Below are 25,151 nucleotides of genomic sequence, written 5' to 3'. Positions count from 1 at the left end.
TCAAAGATGGCTTCTTAACCCATGCCTCAGCTAGGATAATTTGGACATCTAGGAGATGATCAAACATCTCTCTGTATAGTTAGCTTGGGCTTCTTCTCAGCATCTGAACTCAAGATAATAGACCTTCTTACATGGTAAGTAACTTCCCCAGAGCATTAGGTACCTATTCAGTTCAGTGCTAGGCTAGAAAGAAGCATATAATCATCTCTACTGTACTCTATTAGTCAAATTAAGCCATAAGGTCCGTCCACCTTCAATTTGAGGGAAAACAGACTCCAACTTTGGAAGTGAGAAGTGGTATGCCTGTATAGATAGGTAGGTGAGAGATTGATAGAGCTATTTTTGGAGACTTCCATATATACTCTAAAATATCAAAGAACAAAATGTGTATATTAACAGAGTTGAGATAGTGCAACCTGGTAAACTGTGAGGTTAACTAACATCATCTCAAGTATAAGAGGAAAAAAATAAAATAGAAGATTTGTTTTGGAAAGGAAAATAAATTTTAGTTGCTGCAAGAATCACTGCCATTTCATAGGCTTAACACCGTAAAGTTTTTTTCTTTCATTCCCTCAAACATGATATATGTTGGATGGCCTTCCACAACCTGGTATTTACTTCATCTGGAACATATGATCTCTGAGCAAGGGAAGGATGGATGGAAGACACAGGTCACTTCTCTTCACTATCACTATTCACATGACCCAGATCTAACTGTAAGGGAGGCTGGGAAATATAAGGAAACTCATGAGTTATTTGGTGAGCACCAAATGTCTCTGCCACACACAGTACGTTAACCAGATGTCCCTAAAAATAAATGAAATGATGGGTATATATGCATACAGGCATTTTATCTGGAGTCAGGTTCAGAACTTTTGTTATATCCTCAAAGGAATATATACCCCTCAAAATATTAAGAACCTTTGTTCTGAGGACAGGAACTCTGATTCCTTTGCAGCATGTAAGTATAAGACATGGATGTACCCAGAAGAATATTTCATTGTCAGTATCAATCAATACCAATAATTGGATTTGCATGCTGCTGTCTCTCATCTCAACATCGATTTGGAGAATAGGAACTTGAGATAAATTCTAAGAGCTTAAATTATATCCAATATAATAAAACAAAGTTGCTGAGATCATGCAAAATACATACTAATCAGGTTCTAACAAATGGTTTGAATTTAAGAGAAATTATGGCTCTTTCTCTGCAAGTGAGGTGAATACACTGAACAATGAACCTGAGTCTCAACCTATGGATGTGCAAGTGGCAGAATTACTCATGAGTTGAAAGAACATCTCCTCTATGATTAGAATACCCTGGATAGTTCAGGTATACTCATTTTCTATTGCTTTGTAACAAAGTACTGCAACTTAGTAACCTAAATCAGCACATACATTTATTATCTCAAAGTTTCCACAATTCATTAGTCTAGGCATTGGTTGGCTAGGTTCTCTGTTCAGAGTCTCACAAAACAAAAATCAAGTACTCCATAACTGGGTTCTTATCTGGAGACTGCAGAATAAGCCACTTCCAAGCTCATTCAGGTCATTGGCAGAATCCAGTTACTTATGGATATAGCTATGAGGTTCTAAGATCCTTATTTCCTTGCTGGCCGTCAGCTTGGGGCCTCTCTCTGCTGTAAGAGGCTCACCACATTGCTTCTTATAAGGCTTCCTCCAACTTCAAAGGTATCTCAATGGTACGTTGAGTCCTGCATGTGTTTTGAAACTCTCTGCTATCCACCAGATAAGACTATCTGGTTTTATTTTATTTTAAATAAATGATGTACTGTATGTTGGCTAATTGAATTAAATTAAAAAAAAATAAAGGGCTGACATGATTGGGTCAGGCCCACCCAGATGATCTCTATGTCATAAAGTAAACTGACAGGGGCACTTTAATTACATCTGCAAAATCACTTCTCAGCAGAACACAGATTAATGTTTGATTATATTACAAGGGGTCAAGTATTTTAGAGGATTATCACCTTTAGAATTCTGCCTACCACATTGAGCAATCATTTTTTTTTTAATACAGAACTCAAGAGGAGGTTTGAAAAAAGACAACTTAAAATGTAGAGTCTACAAGTAAAGGGGAAAATTTATAAATGTTTTTAATCTGGAAATTAGGTTTAGGGTGATTTCAGCACTGTTCAGAAGAAAAAAGAACTTTCGAGGAATGCTGTGTTTGTTCTCTGGATTGAGAGTGGACAGCTCTAGACAAAAATGGTCAGATTATTTGTTATGGATTGAGTATTTTTGTCTTTTATTACGTATATATTATCTGTGTGTGTATGCTCATGTGTACGTATGTATATGTGTGTATATAGATACATGATGCATACATGTATATGCAGACACCTGTACAAACACGTGTGTGTCTATTCATGTATATACATGTGCATGTTCATGTATCATTTTCACATTAATGAATCTTTATGTAAGTGGCTTTTTTACTATACAATTATGTTGCTTTTTCCAGTTGAACAATATGTTGTGGACAGATTTTTAATGTTAATATGTAGCAAGTGCCTCATTACTTTTAACAGATGCATAGTATTCCAGTCTGGATACAACGTAATTTTTTAAAAAACTTCCTCATTGATGCCATGGAGCTATGAGTAGTAGTATATGTAGTAGTAAGAATGTTGTCTCTAGGGGCGCCTGGGTGGCTCAGTGGGTTAAAGGCTCTGCCTTCAGCTCAGGTCATGATCTCAGGGTCCTGACCCACATCAGGCTCTCTGCTCAGCAGGGAACCTGCTTCCCTTCCTCTCTCTCTCTGCCTGCCTCTCTGCCTACTTGTGATCTCTGTCTGTCAAATAAATAAATAAAAATGTTGTCTCCCGACCTAAACTGCCTAGGTTTGAATTTAAGTCTACCACTTCTTAGCTGTGTATCTAAGAAAATTGCTTAACCTTCTTGTTCCTTAGCTTCCTCAATCATCAAATGATGATAAAAAATAGTTCCTTCCTCATGAGGTTGTCTTGAGGATTGGAAAACTTAAGATAGACCTGGTTACGCTTCAGTAATAAATCACCCCAAATTTCATTTGAAGCAGCGGGGAGGTGGGAGGTTGGGGGAACCAGGTGGTGGGTATTAGAGAGGGCACGGATTGCATGGAGCACTGGGTGTGGTGCAAAAACAAGGAATACTGTTTTGCTGAAAATAAAAAAAAATAAAACAATAATGATCTATCTTGCTCATGCTTCATGCTCATAACAGATCAACAGCAGAGCTATGCTCTTCTTAGTAATTCAGAGATTCCAGTTAATGGAGAAGCCACCATCTTTAATTTTTCCTTTTGCCATGCCATTTCCCGAAAGGGTCTCAAAATAGGCAGTTAAAGGATCTAGCACACATCGGTTTGACTCCCAACTCATTGTCCAGAACTAGTCACATGGTCCCACCCAGCCAGAAGGAACCAGGAAATGCAATGATCTCTGTTCCTGAAAAGTGAGCAGCAGAAAATATTTGGTGGAAAACATTAAAGTCCATGACAAGGATCAAATGAATTAATTTTTAGTACAGTTCCTGGCTCCTGATAAGTGCTCCATAAATAACTATTATATCAAAACCTCATCATTATAATAATGCTATAACAGGTATCTTTTCATATCAATATTTGTGTGCAAATGCAAGTATTTACTTATAATAGATTTCTAAAAATAGAATTGCAATGTCATAAAATACAGGTATTTTTAATCTTTAGAAATAATGCCAAATTGCTTTCTTCCTGCTCCATTTGTTTTATGTAAGTTGCCAACATAATTGAGAGAGGACTCAGAAAGTCTGAATTATAAGATCTTTGCAAAAATTTGATCACTGAGTCAGCCTTAGTTTGGAGCTTTGTCTCACTCTGATAACAAAAGGAATATCCTACAGAAGTAAAAACCTTTCAAGTTCTGCCTGATAAATAATTACGGTAAAACAATATGACCCCAGGATTGTAAGAGGAAGGTACAGCACAGAAAGATTAGATATTTCTCGCACCAGAGTACCCCAAGAGTTCAAGTAGCTATAACACAAGGGGATTGCAACAATGCAATGTTTTTCTCCACTACAAATATCTATCTTGGAATTCTGCATGCAATCTTACTTTAATTAAATGCCTTGGTACATGATCTCTTTAGATTACTTCCAAATTGAATAGTGTCTAAAAACATTATTTTCTTTTTATATTCAATAATTAATTATTGACCATCTGCTTTATGTCTGTCACTGTCAGAGATAAATAAGATGCAGGCCTTGACTTTAAGGAATGCACAGTTACTACAGAAGACCAGTTGACACCATTAGAATGGTAAGTACAATAATGTGGCAGGTTGTGAACAAAGTGATTAAAAGCATATGCTTTGGAATCATATAGATCTGTGCTTGTTGCATCCTAGTTGTGTGATAATGAGTAATTCCCTGAACCTTGCTTTGCCTCTCTTTAATTATCTATAAAATGATAAAATAGTACTTCCCTCACATTGTTGTATTGCTTTTATTATGACAGAAGTAAACGTCACAATATTTTGGAAGCACAAAGACAAAATCATCAATTATTCCTAAGTCTGTCAAGGAAGGCTTCACAGAGCAAACTTTGAAGTTAGCCAAAGAACTGTGCAATAGCATTACATATTTGGAAACCTGTGAGGTCTTGGAGATGGGGAAAAGGTACAGATATAAGGATGTGAGGAAGATATAAGGAAGCAAGATACAAGATGAGAAGGAAGAGAGAGGAAAAGAGGTAAACTAGATCTTTAAATGCCATGGCAAGAATTTGTTTTTTTAATTTATAGACAATGGAATGTCCAAAACTGATCACTTGATCTCTGCTCTGAAAGGTACTTTTATTCCAAGTTCTCTATCTCAGTAAGTAACATCATTCTCCAGCCAATTCCTCAAGCTAGGAATTTACCCAACCAATTCACAAGAAAATCTTGGCAGTCCTGCCTCCCAAAATCCCAAATCCACCCATATTTTCTGTCTTCACTGCCATAACTCTAGGGCAAGATAACATCACTCCTAACCTAGACTATTTCAGTAGCCTGATAACTGGTTTCCCTGCTCTTTCTCTCCTAAGAGAAATCCATTCTCTACAATGCAGCCAAAGTGATCTTCTAGAACATAAATTGGATCAGGTCATTACCATGGCTTTCTATTAAATTTAGAATAAAATATAAACCCTACAAGGCTCTGCATGATATGGATCCTGACTTCTTCAGCTTCTGGTTAAGAAGTGTTTCTATTCTTTATACATGCCAAATTCTTTTCTTCTAAAAGCATTTGTCCATGTTGTTCTTTTTGCTTGAAATATTCTAACTATTCACCTGGGCAATTCCTATTCATTCTTCTGGACTCAGTTTAAATGCCACTTCGTCAAAGATGTTCTTCCAAAACTAATGCCCTAATCTAACATATATTCTCCCATTGTTCTATCATACTAAATCCTCTCCATTTCCTTTATAATACCTACTATAATTGTATATTAGTGAGATTTTTATAACGGTCTCATGCATTAAACCTTAAGTCCCATAGAAGCAGATTACTCTGTGTTTTGATTAGTACTATATCCCCAGAACTTATCCCCATATTTGGCATAGGGAAGGTGCTCAATAAATATTTTGCTGAATGGATAAATATTTGCTGAATGGATAAATTTTAAAATGAATTAATCCTCTATATGGCACAACCCTATTTACAATAAAATACATTGGAGTTTGAGACCAAAACTCTGTTTTCATTTACTGGTCATGATCTTGACTTTTGGGAAATGTGACTATTAGTGTTCTTAGGTACTCTAGTTATAATATCTTCAAATTCCCAATGCCTGATTAACCAGGAAAAAGAACAAGTTTATTAAATGAGATCTTTTTCACGATGAATTTCTGCAATTTGTGAGACCCCTGGCAGAGGTTGAATCAACAAATGGCCAAAAATATAGATTTGAGAACCAGTGTTGTGTATATAATAGCAATCCTGGATGAGATAACCACAGGAAAATATTTAGTTAGAGAACAGTGACAAGAATGAACACATGCCTGATTGAAAGACTGAACATATAAATAAAAGAAATGAGCAAGTAGAAGAAATGAGTAAGATCCTAAATGATCAAAGTGGAAAGAGGATAACTGAAAAAATATGATATCACTAAGACCATAAAATTTTAAGAATGGAATAGCAAGTATCAAGTTCTATCAGAGAAGATGAAGATCCAAATATATTTATTGGGTATAGTAACTTAGGAACATCCTCAGTGCCAACACAAATAGTTATTTCTGTGAACTAATGGATTTGGAAACAAGACTGAAAGTAGGGTAAGGAGTTTATGGTAGCAGGAAAATGGAGACAGTATATGTATATTATTTTGTGGAAAAATTTAATTGGGAAGAGATGTAGCAGCACCAGAAACAACTGGGAACTTGTTAGAAATGCAATTCTCAAGACCCACTACTGACTCTCAGGAATTGAGAAAGAATTTTGAGGAAACTGGCAAGGATTTGAATAGATAGATGCTCCTGGAATAGGAGAATGATCAAGAAAAACCTTCTCCAGTGGCATTAAATATTCAACTGAGGCTGCGTATCAAATAGTCTCCACTGTGGTAAATTAGTGTCCTTGAGCTGATCATGATTGCTGCTGTGGTAGTGATGATCTCCAGCCCTATTTGGGAACTTGTAGAAAGAAATGAAGTCATAGTATGAGCTTGGCCCAGGGCTGAATGTTGGCATGGTAAATGTTAAGCATTGAGAGTCCTAAAGAGAAAGTTGGTTGACTTGGGAATCCAGGCTCAGTGGAGAGGAAAATGTGATGGGCAATGTGGAGTAGACCCTAAGGAAAGGGAAAATTAAGTGTCAGGACTCCTTGGTGAAGTCAAACATCAATTTCAGAAGACCTGAAGGATGGAGGAAGCTATAAGAATAGGAGCTACTGATATGGCCAATAAAAGTTTAATAATGATAGTTAATAGTAATAAAGAAGAAGGAGGACTCTGAGGAAGAGGAGAAGTAGTATTTCTTAGCTTATGGATAGCAAGGTATTGCTACCTGTTAATCAATTACTTTGTCTTTCCTATGTTCTGGGTATTTTGCTAAGTACTTTAAATGTTTTAACTCATTTAATCTTTACCAAGGCTTGCAAAGGTGAAATGTCTTATCTGAGGTCATATAGCTAGGAAGTGGAGGTTCCTGGATTCAGTGCATGTCTGTTGACAGCATGCTTGTCACCCTGAAATCTTGTGAACATACTTATGAGGCTAAATTTAGATTTCACCAATATCACCATCGCTACCACCTTAAAATATTACAAAGCATCTGGATAAATTTGTACCACACTAGGAATCTAGGCTGGAAAATGAAATATTATGTGGTTCCTGACTTCAAGGGCCTTACAATTTAGCTACAGCTCCAGGAAAGCAATGTAAAATTATCACTTTTGGTGCAGATACTGTCAGCTAGGGACTGAATAAATGCTAGCAGCAAAAATTAATTTGGGACATCAGGTGAAGGCATAATTCTTAAATGCTAAGAAGATCAAGGGAATTGTAGAGTGTAACTGTATCTAAAAAAATAGATCTTCAATGGTAAAGATGGTGAGAAGTCCACTGAGCATAGGAAACTATATGGCCAGAGATAAGGGCCTTCCTTTAAACCCACCAATATGTGGAGGGAAAAAATTAGCTTTCCAGTTTTGGCAGAAGCAGAAAAGTTGGATGATAATAATAATAATAATAATAATAACAACAATAATAATAACAACTATTACTACTACTACTCTGATGTACAGATTTATGAGTTGCAAAATCATTTACATAGATTATTCAAATCTTCACATCAACTTTGAGAAGTTTGTGTGGTCTATGATGTACAGATATAAACATTGAGGATTGGAAAGGTATAGGACTTTTCCAGGGTCACAGTACAAGTGGCAGAGCTGGGATTTAATCCAGGACTATCTGATACCAGAGCCTGAAGACTTGACCGCCCTTCCATATCACTCCTCTAAAGTAACACTAGGTTGGAGGGCCTGGAACTCACCAGGCCAGGGAAGCAATCTTCAGGAAGCCCCTTCCTCAACAAAATCAAAATAAATGAATGTTTAGTAAGTGCCATTATGGTACTGGTTGAATGTCTCTAAAAATCCTCAACAATGATAATCTTCCATTCCATTACTGTGGGACTTCAAACCATTCTACTTCCTTGTCTTATTCTTTCCTGTTTTCCCCTTGGTTCTCAATTTAAGTTTTAGAAACAATATTTTACATTTTATACCATAATCATTTTTGTTCCTTGTCTTGTAGCAAGGTAAAGAAAACAGAGCGAGAGCGGCTTCAAAAGACAATGGCATTTGCAAAATGACAAAAGTGCATCCAGTGCATTCAGGAACCTGTGGTGTGCCAAATTGAATGGAACTGCTCTCCTCAGGGGAATAAGAAGATAAAAGGGGGGGGTCACTAAATGGGAGCTAAAGTGGGAGGCTGATTCATATCTATAACAAGAAGCAGCCAGGCTTGTTGATCTACCATTGAAAACTGGAGCTATGGAAGGCACAAGGCAATTACAGATGCAGAAATAGACCATTCTAGACAGCACTTTCACCCACCCTAAGATTTTAAAGGAGAAAACCCTTCAGAAAGTACATTTTCATCAGCAAATTTTAAGCAATTAAATGTCATCTTTAGCAGCTTTACACACTAGCAATTTAATGTATATTTATGAATGTTGAAGTCTTTAAAGGGAATGGGAATCATATAAAATTTAAGCAAGGCATCAAGAATGCAACCCACACACAAAATTATACTGAAGTTGTAAAATTGTCCAGGTTGTAACATAAATCACAGCAATTCAGATAAACATAAAAGCCTAGAACTACATGTTATCAGGACAACACACTGAATGATTCATTTTGTCAACAATAGTAGAAGTTGTTTGCTAAATTATACCTGTTAACTGGCCTGAGGATCCAACCAGGTATAATGCTCCCTGGGTGTATAATTTTTTTGGAAGAAAAACATTTTACTTGACAAAGTTTTCCTTGACTCTTCATTAGTTACTAACTTCTGAAAAATATTTTGAAACAAAACAAAACGACATTGTTATACTTATTGTTCCATGATCATTGCTAGTACCCTAAATTGCACCCATGCCCTCACACTTAATGGCACTGATGTCCCAAGTGATATTTCTGCATCTTGCCCCTCCTACACATTGCTGGCCAAATGCATTCAACAGTTTCTGACTGCTTTGTATGAGTCAGGCAGGGTTCTGTGTGCTTGGGATCCATTATTAATCAAAACAAAGAGCTCTGACCCTTGGAAACCTGATATTCTAGCAGTGGGACATAGGCAATAAAAATGCATAACAAATGGTAAATTATACCATGTTATGCTGATGAGTGATAAGTGCTACAGGAAAGAAAAAGAGAACAGAAAGAAGATACATAAGACCTTCCACAAACAGCAAGTTTGATCATGCTATTGAGCCCTCCAGCCCCCATTTTTCATTCTTCAATGCCTCCCTGCTATCCACTGGTTTACACTGAAACTCTGCAACCTGTCAGTAGTTTCTATTCCCTGCCCCACACTGAGGACTGCACTGCTACTTCTTTTCCATCTTTTTAAAAAAGATTTTATTTATTTGACAGAGAGAGAGATCACAAGTAGGCAGAGAGGCAGGCAGGGAGAGGGAAAAGCAGGCTCCCCACTGAGCAGAGAGCCTGATGCGGGGCTTGATCCCTAGACCCTGAGATCATGACCTGAGCGGAAGGCAGAAGCTTAACCCACTGAGCCACCCAGGCACCCCTTCTTTTCCATCTTTATCCTCTATCACTCTCCACCCACAGTATCCTGCTCCAGCAAAGCCAGTGAGGTTCCAGTAAGGAGCTCACAACCATACCAGATAATATAAATAAACATTTACTATGTGTTGGACATTGTGGTAAGCTCTTCACCTACACTACCTTATTTCATCCTTACACCCTCACGTTATCTAAATAAGGTGGTTATTACTATTATCTTCATCTTGCAGATGAGAAAATTAAAGTATGGAGGGTAACTTGCTCAAGGTCACACACTTAAGTAACATGCTGAGCTATATTTGAACGCAGATCTATCTGATACAAAGCCTGTGCTCTTTACCAGTGTGTGCTAGATTTTGAATGATGACCTAAAACCATTGTACCAGACCAGGGTTTGGCAAACCTCTTCTGTAAAGGGCCAGAAAAAATATATTTGGGGTTCTGCAGACAATATGCTTGTCTGTGATAACGACTCACCTCTGACACTGGAACATGAAAGCAAGCATAGACAGTATGTCAACAAATGGGCATGATTGTGTGCCAATAAAATTTCATTCATAAAAACAGGCAGTGGGCTAGATTTGGTGAATGGGCCCATAGTTTGCTAACCCCTGGACTACACCAAACAGTTCTCCTGGTCTGTGAGCTCCATAAAATCAATGATCAAGTTTTATGCTTCTTGGGAATTCCAGTGCCATCTATACTGTTTGGACACAGAAGCCCAGGGTTCACAAGGTTTGTAAGTGATGGACCTAGGATGCTGACCTATGTTGTTTGATAATATCATGTACATAAATTTCTTACATGGTGTCTAGCAAATAGTAACGCCTCAAAAATAATAGTGGTCATCATTATCATCATCTAGAAACAAAATAAAAACAAAAGTTATTTTATTTAGGTATAACTGACAAAACAGTATATATTTAAAGTATACAAGGTGATGCTTTCTTTGATATATATATATACACTGTCAAACGATTCCCACAATCAAGTTCATTAACACATCCTTGACCTCACACAGTTCCATTTGTGTGTGTGTGTGTTTGTGTGTGTGTGTGGTGAGAATGTTTCAAGTGTACTCTTTTAGCAAATTTCAAGTATATAATACAGTATAATTAACTACAGTCACAATGTTGTACATTAGAATCCCAGAACTTAATATTAAAAATATTTTTAAAATGCCTGATAGGATCTAGCGAAAATCATGCCAGTCTTGATAGGTGATATATTCACAAAGAATCCATGAAAGACCAAGAAAATATGTTAGCAACATCTGTCCTTACCAGGACTTTAGTAACAGAAAGGGATTAACTTCACCTGTAAACACTAAGTTTCTTGTGTGTGTAGTCCAACCTGGCACTAGCTCAGGGTTAGGTCAGGGTCTTGTCTTCTTAGAAAACAGAAAGGCAAGACCCAGGATCCAGGCCAGAGTCTTCAAAGATTCTGTCTGCTGCAAGATGTAGCATGAATGGTTATATAAGTAAACTGTCTTCTATATACCCTCTTGGGGCCTGGCTACTCCTTGGTAACACATGACTTGCCTGGGTATGAATTCTGACTTTGCCTTCGGTTCTCATGTTTTTGGGTTGGGCACACAAACAGGCTCAATATCACCTTACTCTGACCCTTAATGCTAGTTGGTCTTGGCTCCTCCATAAAACCCCTCTGCAGGGCTATGCTGCTTCTTTCCTGCTGCCCTCTCCTGCCTTCTATCTGCTATATTCTCTTATCAATACCAACTTTGCAGGCCTCAGCTGAGTTGTGGACAATGATAACACCTCCGAAATGCAGTCTCCCAGGATATTGCACAATGAGATAGGTTGATAAATAGATGATAGATGATAGATAAATAGATAGATAGATAGATAGATAGATGATAGATAGATATAGTAGATAGATTTTACTGGCAGAGAAAAAAAAATGTGTCTTGCATGTGATACTGGTCCAGAATCAGAGGATTTCCTCAGATGGGATTTTCTGTCATTATAAAGTATTCACTCATGGTCACTTTTCTCCGTCATCACTTTTCTCCAGATTCCCCACAGGATAAAATGTAATGTCTGATACAATTAAAGTTTATAGATAAATAAATTGTTCTTTCTGTGTTCAAGATAATAAAGTTGTCATTTCTAAATTATTTGCATTAGCTATTCCTCTCTCTCTCCAATTCCTACATAAAAGTTTTCCACGCAGAAGAAATTGCAATGAGAAAACTCAAGCAGGTCAGAATGAATGCTTTGATTAAAGGAAAAAACAAGAATCTCAGAACCACTAGGTGATATGAATTGAGAAAAAATGGGATGGGAGCCAATATGTGAGGTATGCTAGGCGTCAAGTTCCATTTAGTCACCTTTGCACTCCTTAATTCATTAAGCAAACTTTTAATTGCATATATCCTATTTCACAAAGGTGAGTAAGACTATCATTGTGATGCTCACTATTTAGTGGAAAAAAACAATCAAAATAGGATATCATCATTCAGCACAATGAGCATTTCCTATATCTAGAAAAAATTATCCTTCAACCTTAACATGGTTGGGTCTACTTCATTATTCTCAGCTCAAAATATACTTCCTTAGGAGATTTTTCTTGATCACCTTCTCTGGAGTCACTCCAGGCTTCCTATGCTTTCCCTTTTCATGTATTCTTTTACTACTAAGCAAACTTTTAAAAATTATTAAGCCAATTATGTGAAATTGCCATTTTAAGTAAAAAATCAGCTATTTCATGTGATTCAAACCAATATATATATATATTTTCAGCACAATACATTTTTCTTTGTATATTCACTTGTTTGTATCACCCTTTATCTCCATAAGAGCAAAGGCCATATCTATTTTCCTGATTACATTCTCAGTATGTAGCACAATGCCAAAAACAGTGTAAATATTCAATAAAAGCTAGTTATTACAGGTTCTCTTGTTATCATCATTATAACTGTATAAATATTTCTAGATTAATAATATACACTAAAATGGTAGAATTCAAATAATATAGGAGCACATAGGAGGAACATCTACCTCAGAATTTTCTATTGGGACACTAGGTTAAGAGAAAGAGAGTTATTTAAATCAAGCCCCCCCCCCAATGACTGGTAGTCAAGAAAAGGAAAAGAAGTACAGTAAAGGGTATTTTAGGAGGAAAAGTCAGCATGTGCTAAGGTTCACAGATGACAGTGAGCATGGCTTGCATTTCAAGAAACTGAGAATCCACTGTGGCTTGAATAAAAAGCATACTAAGAGCAGAAAGAGCTAAAGTCAGAGTGTTAGGCAGAGGTCAATGACCAAGGGCCTTGTGCGCCACAGTAAGGAGTCTGGGTTATACTGCAAGGGTGATAGAAAGCCACTGAAGAGTTTGTAGAGAAAAGTGACATATGAAGGATAGGGCTGAAGCTCTCTGTGTAGAAAGAATTGGAGGGACGCCTGGGTGGCTCAGTTGGTTGGGCAGCTGCCTTCGGCTCAGGTCATGATCCCAGCGTCCTGGGATCGAGTCCCGCATCGGGCTCCTTGCTCAGCAGGGAGCCTGCTTCTCCCTCTGCCTCTGCCTGCCACTCTGTCTGCCTGTGCTCGCTCTCTCTCCCTCTCTCTCTGACAAAAAAAAAAAAAAAAATCTTAAAAAAAAAAAAAGAATTGGAAATGTGAAAGGATGTAAGAAAATCAGTTAGAAAGAAGTCTAGGGCATGATCTGGGTTAGAGATTAGGAGAATCTAAATCAGAGAAATGAGAATGCAGCTGAAGAGGAGAGGCAGATTCAAGAGCTGTTTAGGGCTTTATGAATGGTTAGCAGTTAGACAAAGATGTTTCTGGTTTGGGCATCTTGGCATATGGTAGGGCCATTTACTGAGATGCGTAACACTTGAGAAGGAAGAGGATAGGTTAAGAGCTGTTGAGATCAGTTTTAAACATGTTGAGATTCTAGAGTTACATTCAGAGGTAAAAGAACCACAAAATGGCAGGGAGGAGGCAACAGGTTGTAAGGACATAGATATGGGAGATTAAAATGCCGAGAGCTGTGTAATTTCATAATAAAACATTTGGTAAAACCATTGCTTTTGATAACTTGAAAGGTGGCCCATCTTTCTATTGAACTGCAGCTTTTGGAGAAAATGTTTTTAAGAAGCCAGAGTGTACGTATGTGTTGATGGTTGCTTCTTATGTTTAACAAGGTGATAACTCAATATGTTCAATGAAGTATTATAAGAAAAATATGAGATCAGGGAAGAATACTCTGGTTTGTGAATGGAAATGAAAAAGAAAAATAGGGTCCAGAAATTTGAAATTTCCATGGGATTAGAAAACCTGACTGCTTTTGGCACCCAGAAAGTATAAAATAAGCCTGACAAAGATTTTAATGAAAAAATATACCCATTAAAACTTTGCAGTTAAACAAAGAGACTCAGTTTAAGGGTGTTACCTACCGACAAACCCCTAATCTCAGATGGTCTCAAGGTAGCAGTGTGAAGTTAAGAGAGGGAGGCACAAGAAAACTAGGAAACAGAGGAGACTTAATGATGTCAGAAATAACTTTAGGCAATTACTGGCACACTAAACTTCCTATAAGCAAATAGAAACATAACTTTTTTTCAGTAATAATTTCCAGTGGAATATATAAAATCTATTTAAAAAATTGAATCCCAAGTTAGCACCAGTAAGAAGCATGCTGCAAAACTTGTACATTTTCCAAGAAGAGAATGTTGTCTCCACATTGACGGTAAAGTCCACTACCAAAGACTACCAGGGAAACTCCTGTAGTCAAAATTAGGATTTTTTACTTTGCTGAGGCAAGAAAGACTACACATAGAAGTCATAGGTGCCTCAGTAATAGGGAGTTAGGATGGCACATGAGTTTGCTAGGGCTACCATAACATATACCACAGAGTGGGTGGCTTAACAGAAATTTATTTCTCACAGTTCTGAAGGTTAGAAGTCTGAAATTGAGGTGTCAGCAGGCTCTGTTTTTTCTGAGGCTTCTCTTCTGTACGCAGAGAGCTGTCTTCTTCCTGTGTCCTCACGTGGCCTTTTCTCTGTGCACACCCACTCTGGTGTCTGTTGAGTCCTAATTTCTCTTTTTATAAGGAAACCAGTCAGATCAGATTAGGGCCCACCCTAAAGATCTCATTTTAGCTTTACCACCTCTTTAAATATAGGATCACCAAACACAGTCTTATTCTGAGGTACTGAGAGTTAGTATTGCAACATATGAATTTTGGGGAGAGGAGTACACACAATTCATCCCTTAGCAGATGGGAATGTTTGGGTTTATGCTGCATAATTTTAGGGAGGATTTAAAGAAACATGGAATCTTTCCTGGATTGAATGCTATCAGGAAACAGACAATTTTGTAATTTAGTATTTTAAGTTTTATCTAGGAATGATATGGGGCTAGAATCACCATTGGTAAACTAGTGATATTACCAAGAATGAGAGGTGTTCAGTTATTTTTTATGGTTACATGGTGTTCTTGCTTTTTGTGTTTAGTCATGATTACTGAATGGTCTTGTTTTTTCCTCTTATTTCATTAAGGTCACAGAGTGATCTCTTTCAAATAATGTTGATAATGTATGGAATTGTTTATTTCAGCAGGGAACACCATGGCCTAGCTATTTAGCAGTAAACACCATAACCTAAATTTAGTTGCTGGGCCTGCTACCAGCTGTCAGCTGTCGAGGCTGTTTATTTCTTTCTCACCCACTTCAGATGTGGCAATGAAGAAGAAGGAACAATAAAGTATATCCCAGAATGTGTAGCCAGGGGCCACTGAGAGTAATAGAAAAGAGGAATTCCTTTAAGAAAGAAGGATTAGTCACTTATCACAGAAATTTCTTCAGTGCCATGGCAGGGAATCTCACAATATCTGCCCGGCAGAATTCTCTCATTGCTCTGGATCAGTGATTGCTATGCATTTCCCAATTTTCCTTTTCTTAATGGGATTTCTTATTATTTTCACCCTTCCCTAGTCCACTATTTTAAATTGGGTACAGTGAGGTGGAGGTACTGATAACTTAGCTTGTCTTTTTAGGTTATGGGGAGTCAAAACATAAGGAACAATATCAAGATCTGATTGAGCTAGATTTAGTGACTACCTGAGATTTTGGGGTGTCTCACTTTAAAAAGTCCCAAATGTGTGCTGTGTGTGAGAAATACACAAAAGAATATTTTAGCCAGAATGGCAAACAGGGCAGAGACAGCTAGCAATTCACATACTGCAATTCCTACCTTCACTTGCATTATCAGTGGTTAAATGAATGAGATGTAGCCAACAAAATGTGAACAGGAAATGACGTATGCCATATTAATCCCTGATGCATTAGAATTTCTCAAGTGTATTCAAGTTCTTTTCCCTTTCCAGCTGAATTGAATGGAAATTACCATGGAGACGAAAGAGGCCAGATATGACAATGGCAAGGTCTTTGTCAGCCTTGGCCATTGTATAATTATTTGTAGAAGAAACAACCTCTGCAACCAGAAGCATCCATCTTGCACCTTTAAATGAGCAAGAAATAAATCTATATTTTGATGACACCATTATACATTTGGATATATATTCATTATAGCAGCTGGTAATATCCTACCCTCAGCCTTGTTTAACATAGTTATTGATTGATTAAATGGTTAGTTAGTTGCTCATTGACTGGTGTATTAGAAAAAATGATATAAACCCTTAGAAGCACATAATTCTTGAGAAAGGTACATTTTTTGCTAGCATATTTAACCACACCTAGGTTATATCTCTCTGGCACCTTAAAAAGTCACAATTATATAAGAACAAAATGTCTTTGCCTTTGTGTTTTCTAAGTGTCATATGTACTGCACAGGGGAATGCCATCAAGGATGTCACTATTAACACTCCTCTTACAGCCCCTCTTAATCAATTCCTCTTAGAGCTTGTGGAAAGAAAAATGTTTATTTTATTTAATGAACTCGTATTCTTACTAATACTAAAACCAGGGTAACTACATGATACATGTTTTCCTATTGTTGTAGATCTTAAGTTTACATCTGAGTTTCATAACTACCCGCAGGGAGTTGTTTTTTTTTTTTTTTTTTTTAAATATATTCCATTCCTTCCAGCACCTAGTTTATGTGTTTTATCCAATGTAAAGATCTTTACTCCTAGAAAATTCTATTTCTATATATGTTCCTTTGTATATTTCTTACAAGCAGGCATTGGATGTTCATATACCTGCATATTTGCCTTTCTCCTTCAATTCTTCTCAATGCTCTGTATGATCCCTAAAGTTTTTGGAAGAAATAAATTTTTACCAATAATTCCAAACATTCCTATTCCACATTAATTTTACTTATTTGAAATCATTCAATGTTATCAGTACAAAGCTCTGAGTTCACCAATCAGGTTAACAACCCAGAAGCAGTATGGGCTGGGAAGAATACATGCAATTAAAATGGTAGAAAAAGCAAAGAATATCCAAGTACTTCTCACTGACTAGTGGAAGCAGAAGGCAGAACAAGACACTTTTACTCATACATCCAACTCAATACTTTTCTATCTCATCTTTCTTTTTCTTCCTACCACACTGGAATTCTTGGCTTAGACAGTGGGGAAATATGGTGACTTTCACAGAGAAATAAGAAACATCCTTAAGTAAAGCAAGACACTCTGGCTATTTGCTTTCTGTTTAGAATGCACTTTAAACCCAAGGGAAACCCTTGAATACTGACTCCTGAGCTGCATGACTGGGGCTGGGACAGCAGCAGGTAGGACTCTCAGAGAGCATTAAAGGGCTGTGGATCCTACTAACAGCATCACAGACTCCATTAAGAAAGCCTGCCCAACACCTGGGTGGCTCAGTGGGTTAGAGCCTCTGCCTTCAGCTCAGGTCATGGTCCCGGGGTCCTGGGATTGAGCCCCACATCAGGCCCTCTGCTTGGCAGGGAGCCTGCTTCCTCCCCTCTCTCTGCCTGCTTCTCTGTGATCTCCGTCTGCCAAATAAATAAATAAAATCTAAAAAAACAAAAAAGAAAGCCTGCCCAAGAAATGCTGGGAACACCATAGAAATAGTGGAATGGTAGTTACCAGGGGTTAGGGAAGGGGGAATCACCCATGGATGATGAAAGGATACAAACTTCCAGTTGCAAAATGAGTAAGTTCTGAAGATCTAATGGTGGTCATAGCACGATGACTAAAGTTAACAGTACCACACAATACACTTGAAAGTTGCCAAAAGAGTATATCTTAATGTTCTCACCATAAAGAAAATGCTAATTTTGTAAGTAATGGAGGTGTTAACTAACCCTACTATGGTAATCACTTTATAATATGTAAGTGTATCAAATCATCACATTGTACACCTTAAACTTATACAATATTACAGGTCAAATATATCTCAATAAAGATAGAAAAAAATAATGGAGATTCTAAATTATAATACCACACTTAAAATTTTTTTAAAGATTTGAGAGAGAGAGCACAGTAGGGGAGGGGCAGAGGGAGAGAGACAATCTCAAGCAGACTCCCCACTGAGTGCCAAGTGTGCTGTGGGGCTTGATCTCATAATGGTGGGATCATGACCTGAGCCAAAATCAAGAGTTTTATACTTAATCGACTGAGCCAACCAGGCACCCATATGATACGACTTTTTAAACAATCAGTACTATCTCCTACTCCCACTCCCTTTTCAGTTGCTTTCTCAGGAACATAAAACACATTCATCAAAATATTTTTTCCAAAGTATTCTAGAGATAACTTTTAAAGTACAGAAGAAATTAATGTATCTCTCAAGAAGTATCACAGCTTATAGATACAAGCAATTTTTAATACTATTCTTTATCAAGTACTTATAGGAAATTTAATCCAAAAAAGGTTAGGTTAATGTCCAGAAGGTCATAGATATTTCAGGTTATCTATTCCATTGAAAAAAAATTTGCATTTTTACCAAACAAAAATCAGCAAGTTAACAAGTCTAGAACCTTAAATTAAAAGTGAACAACGAGTAATTATGGAAGGAGTCCAAATGTCCATCAACCGATGAATGGATAAAGAAGATGTGGCATGTGTATACACACACACACACACACACACACACACACACACACACACACACACAGAAAGAGAGGAATATTACTCAGACATCTAAAAGAATGAAATCTTGCCATTTGTGATGATGTGATTGGAACTAAAGTGTATTTGCTAAGCAAAATAAGTCAGTCAGAGACAAATACCATATGATTTCATTCATATGTGGAATTTAAGAAACAAAACAGATGAACATAGGGGAAGAATAAGAAAAATATAAGAGAACAGAGAAGGAGGCAAAGCATAAGAGACTCTTTATAGAAAACAAACGGAGGGTTGCTGGAGGGGAGGTGTATGGGGGGATGGGTTAAATGGGTGATGGGCATTAAGGATGGCACATGATGTAATGAGCACTGGGTGTTATATGTAAGTGATAAATCTCTGAATTCTATTCCTAAAACCAATACTGCACTGTATATTAACTAACTTGAATTTAAATACAAATTGGAAGACAAATCATTCATTCATTCATTTTTTTAAAGTGAACAATGAGTATTACTAAAAAATGGGTTAAATAAAAATTATGATCAAGACAAGCCCCAGGGATGAGCTCATACCAATATGACAAAATGATTAATTATTGGTGAATTTGTGAAAAATAATTGGGAAGTAGTATGGTGAAGTAAAAAGATTACCTTAAAACTACTTCTAGATCCTATCAGCACTTACTACTTAATTAACTAAGCATTAATGAGTATCAAGAAAAAGAGAATAAACACTGAGATACTGAGATAAGCTAAATTTATGCCCCTATGAAAGCCCTGAGTGGCCTTTTCTCCTGTCCAATATTGAAAGAACGTCTTATTTCCAAGTTTCAAATTTTTCTTCTGACATTACTCACTCTTGTTATAAACAATCTCCAAAGATTATTTTTTATTTTTTATTTATTTTCAGCGTAACAGTATTCCTTGTTTTTGCACCACACCCAGTGCTCCATGCAATCCGTGCCCTCTCTAATACCCACCACCTGGTTCCCCCAATCTCCCACCCCCCGCCCCTTCAAAACCCTCAGATTGTTTTTCAGTCCATAGTCTCTCATGGTTCACCTCCCCTTCCAATTTCCCCCAACTCCCTTCTCCTCTCCATCTCCCCTTGTCCTCCATGCTATTTGTTATGCTCCACAAATATCCAAAGATTATTTTTAACAAGGTTTACTTCAGTAGTTTGAAATGTTCATTTCTATAGAAATATGACATGCAACGTAAATGTTATTTAATTACATAGGTCTTCTTGAGTTTTCTCTGCCCATGTAGAACCATAGCATACTGAGTGGGTACTATGGGCCCAAATTAACTTCTCTCTAAAAGTTTACATAAGAAATCTTGAGTTTGACATTTCGAAAGCTTTTATGGTTTTTCTCTTTGCCAAGGCTATGACACCAAACCCAAAGTACACTCTCCACCAGATTTCACATACAATACCAATAAATTTAGGTGAAATCCTGTCTTCTTGAGCCCCTACCCATGCCCAATTTTGATAATGTTCTTGATCTGTCAAGAAGTGACTTCCTGGGACGCCTGGGTGGCTCAGTTGGTTAAGCAGCTGCCTTCGGCTCAGGTCATGATCCCAGCATCCTGGGATCGAGTCCCGCATCGGGCTCCTTGCTCGGCGGGGAGCCTGCTTCTCCCTCTGCCTCTGCCTGCCATTCTGTCTGTCTGTGCTCGCTCTCTCTCCCTCTCTCTCTCTGACAAATAAATAAATAAAATCTTTAAAAAAAAAAAAGAAGTGACTTCCTAACCACCTGTGAAATTAGGAGCCTCTAGTAAGATACAAGGTCAGTTTACTGTAGGCTTTAATTCCATATATGTTTCTTAACAGTGGGCTTGCCACATCTAATTAAAAGAGAATCATTCTCAAATATGTTACTCCAGGTAGGGCCTTGGTTGCACAATTGAACTGGTCAATTATATACCTGGTAAATGTTATAATTATATACAATTATAACCTAGTAAAAATGAGGGCTTATTCTTTTTCTTTATTTAAATTCAATTAATTAACATAATATATTGTTGGTTTCAAGGGTAGAGGTCAGTGATTCATTGGTGGTCATTACATCACATGCCCTCCTTAATGTCCATCACCCAGTTACCCCAGTCCCCCATGCACCTCCCCTCCAGCAATCTTCAGTTTTTTCCTAGAGTTAAAAGTCTCCTATGGTTTGTCTCCCTCTCCAGTTTCATCTTATTTTATTTTTTACTCTCTTCCTCTCTTCCCCTATTTTTTCTCCCTTCGCCTCTGTTTTGTTTCTTAAATTCCACATATGGCTGAGATCTTTCTCTGATTGACTTATTTCGCTTAGCATAATATATTCTAGTTCCATCCACGTCATTGCAAATGGCCAGATTTCATTTTTTGATGGCTGAGTAGTATTCCATTATACATATATAACCCATCTTCTCTAACCATTCATCTGTCGATGGCATCTGGGCTCTTTCCATAGTTTGGCTATTGTGGACTTCACTGCTATAAACATTCCGGTGCACATGCCCCTTTGGATCGCTGCATTTGTATCTTTAGGGTAAATACCTAGTAGTGCAATTGCTGGGTCATGGGGTAACTCTATTTTCAAATTTTGAGGAACAGGATGACATATTCTTATAAGCCAATGTCAATAATTATATTGCCATGAAAAGAAAGGAGATTCTGCAAATGTATTTGCTCTGAGTTCCAAGAGGTGAGTGAGAATCATTTGTTTACAAAAACATAATCCACTAAACTGTGGTTAGAAAGATCTAAATAAAGATAAAGGCCTTTCTAATATAAAATAACATAAGATTTATGCTACCCATATTCCAGATAACCACAATTAAATATCTCTTATGAGTTTCTTAGTCCTATGCAATTAATTCTTATTTCTCTAGGTCCTGGGTCAGTAGTCTCCTTTATGATATATGTGTGCTTGGGGACTACAAAGTATCTTGGAAATCCCTACCTAGTCCACTAATACAAACTTAAACTTGTATGACAGGTGTTGCTCAGAAGTCAAGGGTCTACCACCCATGTTTTCATCCAAAATTTTTATAATTTTTGGTCTAACATTCAAGTATTTCATTCATTTTGAGTTAATTTTTTATGCATTGTATAAGATAGGGGTCTAATTTCATTCTTTTGCATTTGGCTCCAGTTCTAGCAGTACCACTTATTGAAGAAACTGTCCTTTTTACATTGTAGGTTCTTGGCTCCTTTGTCACAGATTAATTGTCCACATATGTGTGGATTTATTTCTGGGCTCTTAATTCTGTTTCATTGTTCTGTTTTTGCACCAATGCCATACTACTCTGATTACTATAGCTTTGTAGTATAGTTTGAAATCAGGCAGTATGATACCTCCAGCTTTATTCTCTTATTCTTCTTTTTTCAAGATTGAGTTGTCTTTCACTTCCTTGGTTAAAATTCTAAGTATTTTATTCTTTCAGACTTTTTTTTGGTATTTCTATAAATATTTTTGAGCCTTTTTTCAGATGCAAGTAAGTTACTTGGAGATACTTTGATCTTATTGGGTCTTGCTTTTTAAGATCTGTTAAGCAAGAAAAGACCAATGTTTTCTCTATGGCTAATTATTCCCCATTACTCAGGCAAGACTCTTCTAAGTACTCAATGCTCTGTCAATCTTGAGGTTTTTTTAATCTAGAATTTGGAATAGATACTATTACCAGTCCTGTGTGAGCTTCAAGAACTGTTATCTCTGATGCTATTAGATAGTTCTTTCCCTGGCCTCAGGTAATTTTACATGCAAGTGTTGATCAGTACTGTACTGAAATACTCAAGAGAGATTCTCCACAGAACTTCAGAGTTTCTCTGTGTAGCTCTGAGAATAATTCAGTCTTATTGTGATTTCTTACACCTATATGAATGAGGTCTAAGGCTTAAAGCCACTTGCTGCTGAAGGAAGATTTGATCACTATCTCAGAGAAACTCAATTCTTTTTATTTATTTATTTATTTTTTTGACAGAGAGAGAAAGAGATCACAAGGAGACAGAGAGGCAGGCGGGAGTGCAGAAGCAGGCTCTCTACTGAGCAGAGACCCCAATGTGGGGCTCAATCCCAGGATCCTGAGATCATGACCTGAGCTGAAGGCAGAGGCTTAACCCACTGAGCCACCCAGACACCCCGGAACTCAATTCTTTATAAAAAACCAACTACCATTACCTAATAGATATATTTAGCAAGTAAAGTAAATGCTTACTTAACTGTTCAGGTTCTTAACATTTGCATGTAATTGCTATGCTATAGATATTAATCTATTAAATATATATATCTCACTTTTTTTTAGTGTTACTAAAAGATGCTTAATTTACTTCTTTTATGTCCACCATGTCCTACAGCATTGACTTGAAGAAGGGCTTGCACTTTCTAGCATAGTTAAGACTCTTATAAGGGAGAGAGGAAAGATTCAAGCATTAGTAAGTTTATGTATTTGAGTGTAAGAACAATTGGACTGGATTGTAATGTGTGTGTACATGCATATATGTGAGTGGAAGAGTGTGTGCATATTTGCATGTATATCAGAGTGTAACATGGCTGTATGTCTGAGGAGCCTTTTACAGTTATATACCTGAGTGAATAAGAGATATTATGGCTGTGTAGCCATGGGGTCTTCTGTGTTATATGTCTTGTGAGAGAAAACTAGACTTCTGTGGAATTACATGAGATGGTAAACTAGGATGCCATGAGGTAGCTATGTGAAAATGGTAGGTCAGAAGGGATAGAACTCAGTTACATTGTAACAATAAACAGGCAGGGCTTCAGATTCTAAACTTCCACAGCAATGAGATTTTGTTCTATCCAATTTGAATTCAGTGACCATGTCCTCAAATTCCTTTGTTCTTAGGACAAATTCTGAAAAATAAATTAAGATTACAGAACATACTCACCAAAAGCTCACATTTGAATATTTCATTTTGAAGTAATGTTTATGCTGCAGTAGTATTTAAATAAAATTTGGATGACCTCTAAATCACCCTGTAAAACAAGTGAAGTATTGTAAGCAAAGCATTAAAAAGTCAGGTTCTATTTATTTAGATAAAATTTGGCTGTGGAAGATGGCTTTGCTTGCCAACTGTAAGATAGTCATACTGGTAGCTACTTTGCTCTCAGATGCAGGACTTCCATGGATAAACAGGAAAGCAAAATTAATAGGTGGAGAAAGAGTATTTTAAAAAGAGCCCATCACTACCATTATTTCTCCAAGTCTCATGGAAAGTTGACCAGATCAAATTCATGAACCAGTTGGAGAATCATGTACTGCAATTATTTTAGAGGAAAAACTCTGGAAGATATTAAAAGAGAACCCAACAAATGCCCAAATGCTGGTTGTATGTAAGACCATTCACCAATCACTTCCTGAAAGCATCTTCTCTGTGTGCCTAGCAAAGTAACAGGAGCAAGGAGACAGAAGTTGGTCTGACATATGACTCTTATCCTGATGATAAAGTAGAGAGATATCCAGCAATGGTGAATGAAGAAGTGTTTTAGCTTAAGAATGTGCCATGCTTCTTGCTATTCACCCAAGCCCCAACACTATGCTATACTTTGCACAAGCAGGACAGCATCAAGGGATCCAGCTGTAATGAGTTATGAGAGATATTTTTGGTAATGTAGGGGCAATGTCTGATGAAACTAATTTTACTCAAAATTCACTCAACAAATAGTTATTGAATAGCTATTTGTTCTAGACACTGTTCTAGGACCTTAAAATACAATAGTGAACAAAATAGAACAATATCTTGCCCTTTTACCATTTTAGAAGTTATCTTTTAGCTAGGGAAAGAGAATAAACAATAAATATAATAAATAAGGCAGCCACCTAATATGGTAAATGATAAGTGCCATGGGGAAAAAATGCCAGAATGGTTAAGAGAGATCAGGAATACTGAGGGGCCAGGTTGGAAATTTAAATAGGGAGGACAGGGTAATCCTCATTGAGAAGGTGATATTTGAGTGGGGACATGAAAGAGGAAAGGGAGTTCGTCAAGGAGATATGTGGGGAAAGAACACTGGGGAAAGGATATTGTAAGCAGAAAAAAACAGGCAGAGCAAGATCCTGAGAAAGGAACATGCATGACCTGCTCAAGGAACAGCAAGGAGGCCAATGGACTGGAACCACATGAAAGGTTCAAATCCTAATCTATACATTTCTAGTGGTATAACCTGAAGCAAGTCAGTTATTCAGGGACTGGATTTCCTCAGGTCTGTTCAACAAATATTTTGAAATGCTTCCTCTATACCATCAGATTCAGAGATGGGAAGCTTCCCAATGGGAAGCACCCATTTTGCCAAGAAGTCTGCACTATTGGGGAGAAAGACAAGGAAACCAACAGATCCAGCACAGTGA

Source organism: Lutra lutra, chromosome X (assembly GCF_902655055.1).
Source record: "Lutra lutra chromosome X, mLutLut1.2, whole genome shotgun sequence".
Classification (NCBI taxonomy): domain Eukaryota; kingdom Metazoa; phylum Chordata; class Mammalia; order Carnivora; family Mustelidae; genus Lutra; species Lutra lutra.
This window is presented reverse-complemented; position numbering follows the sequence as displayed.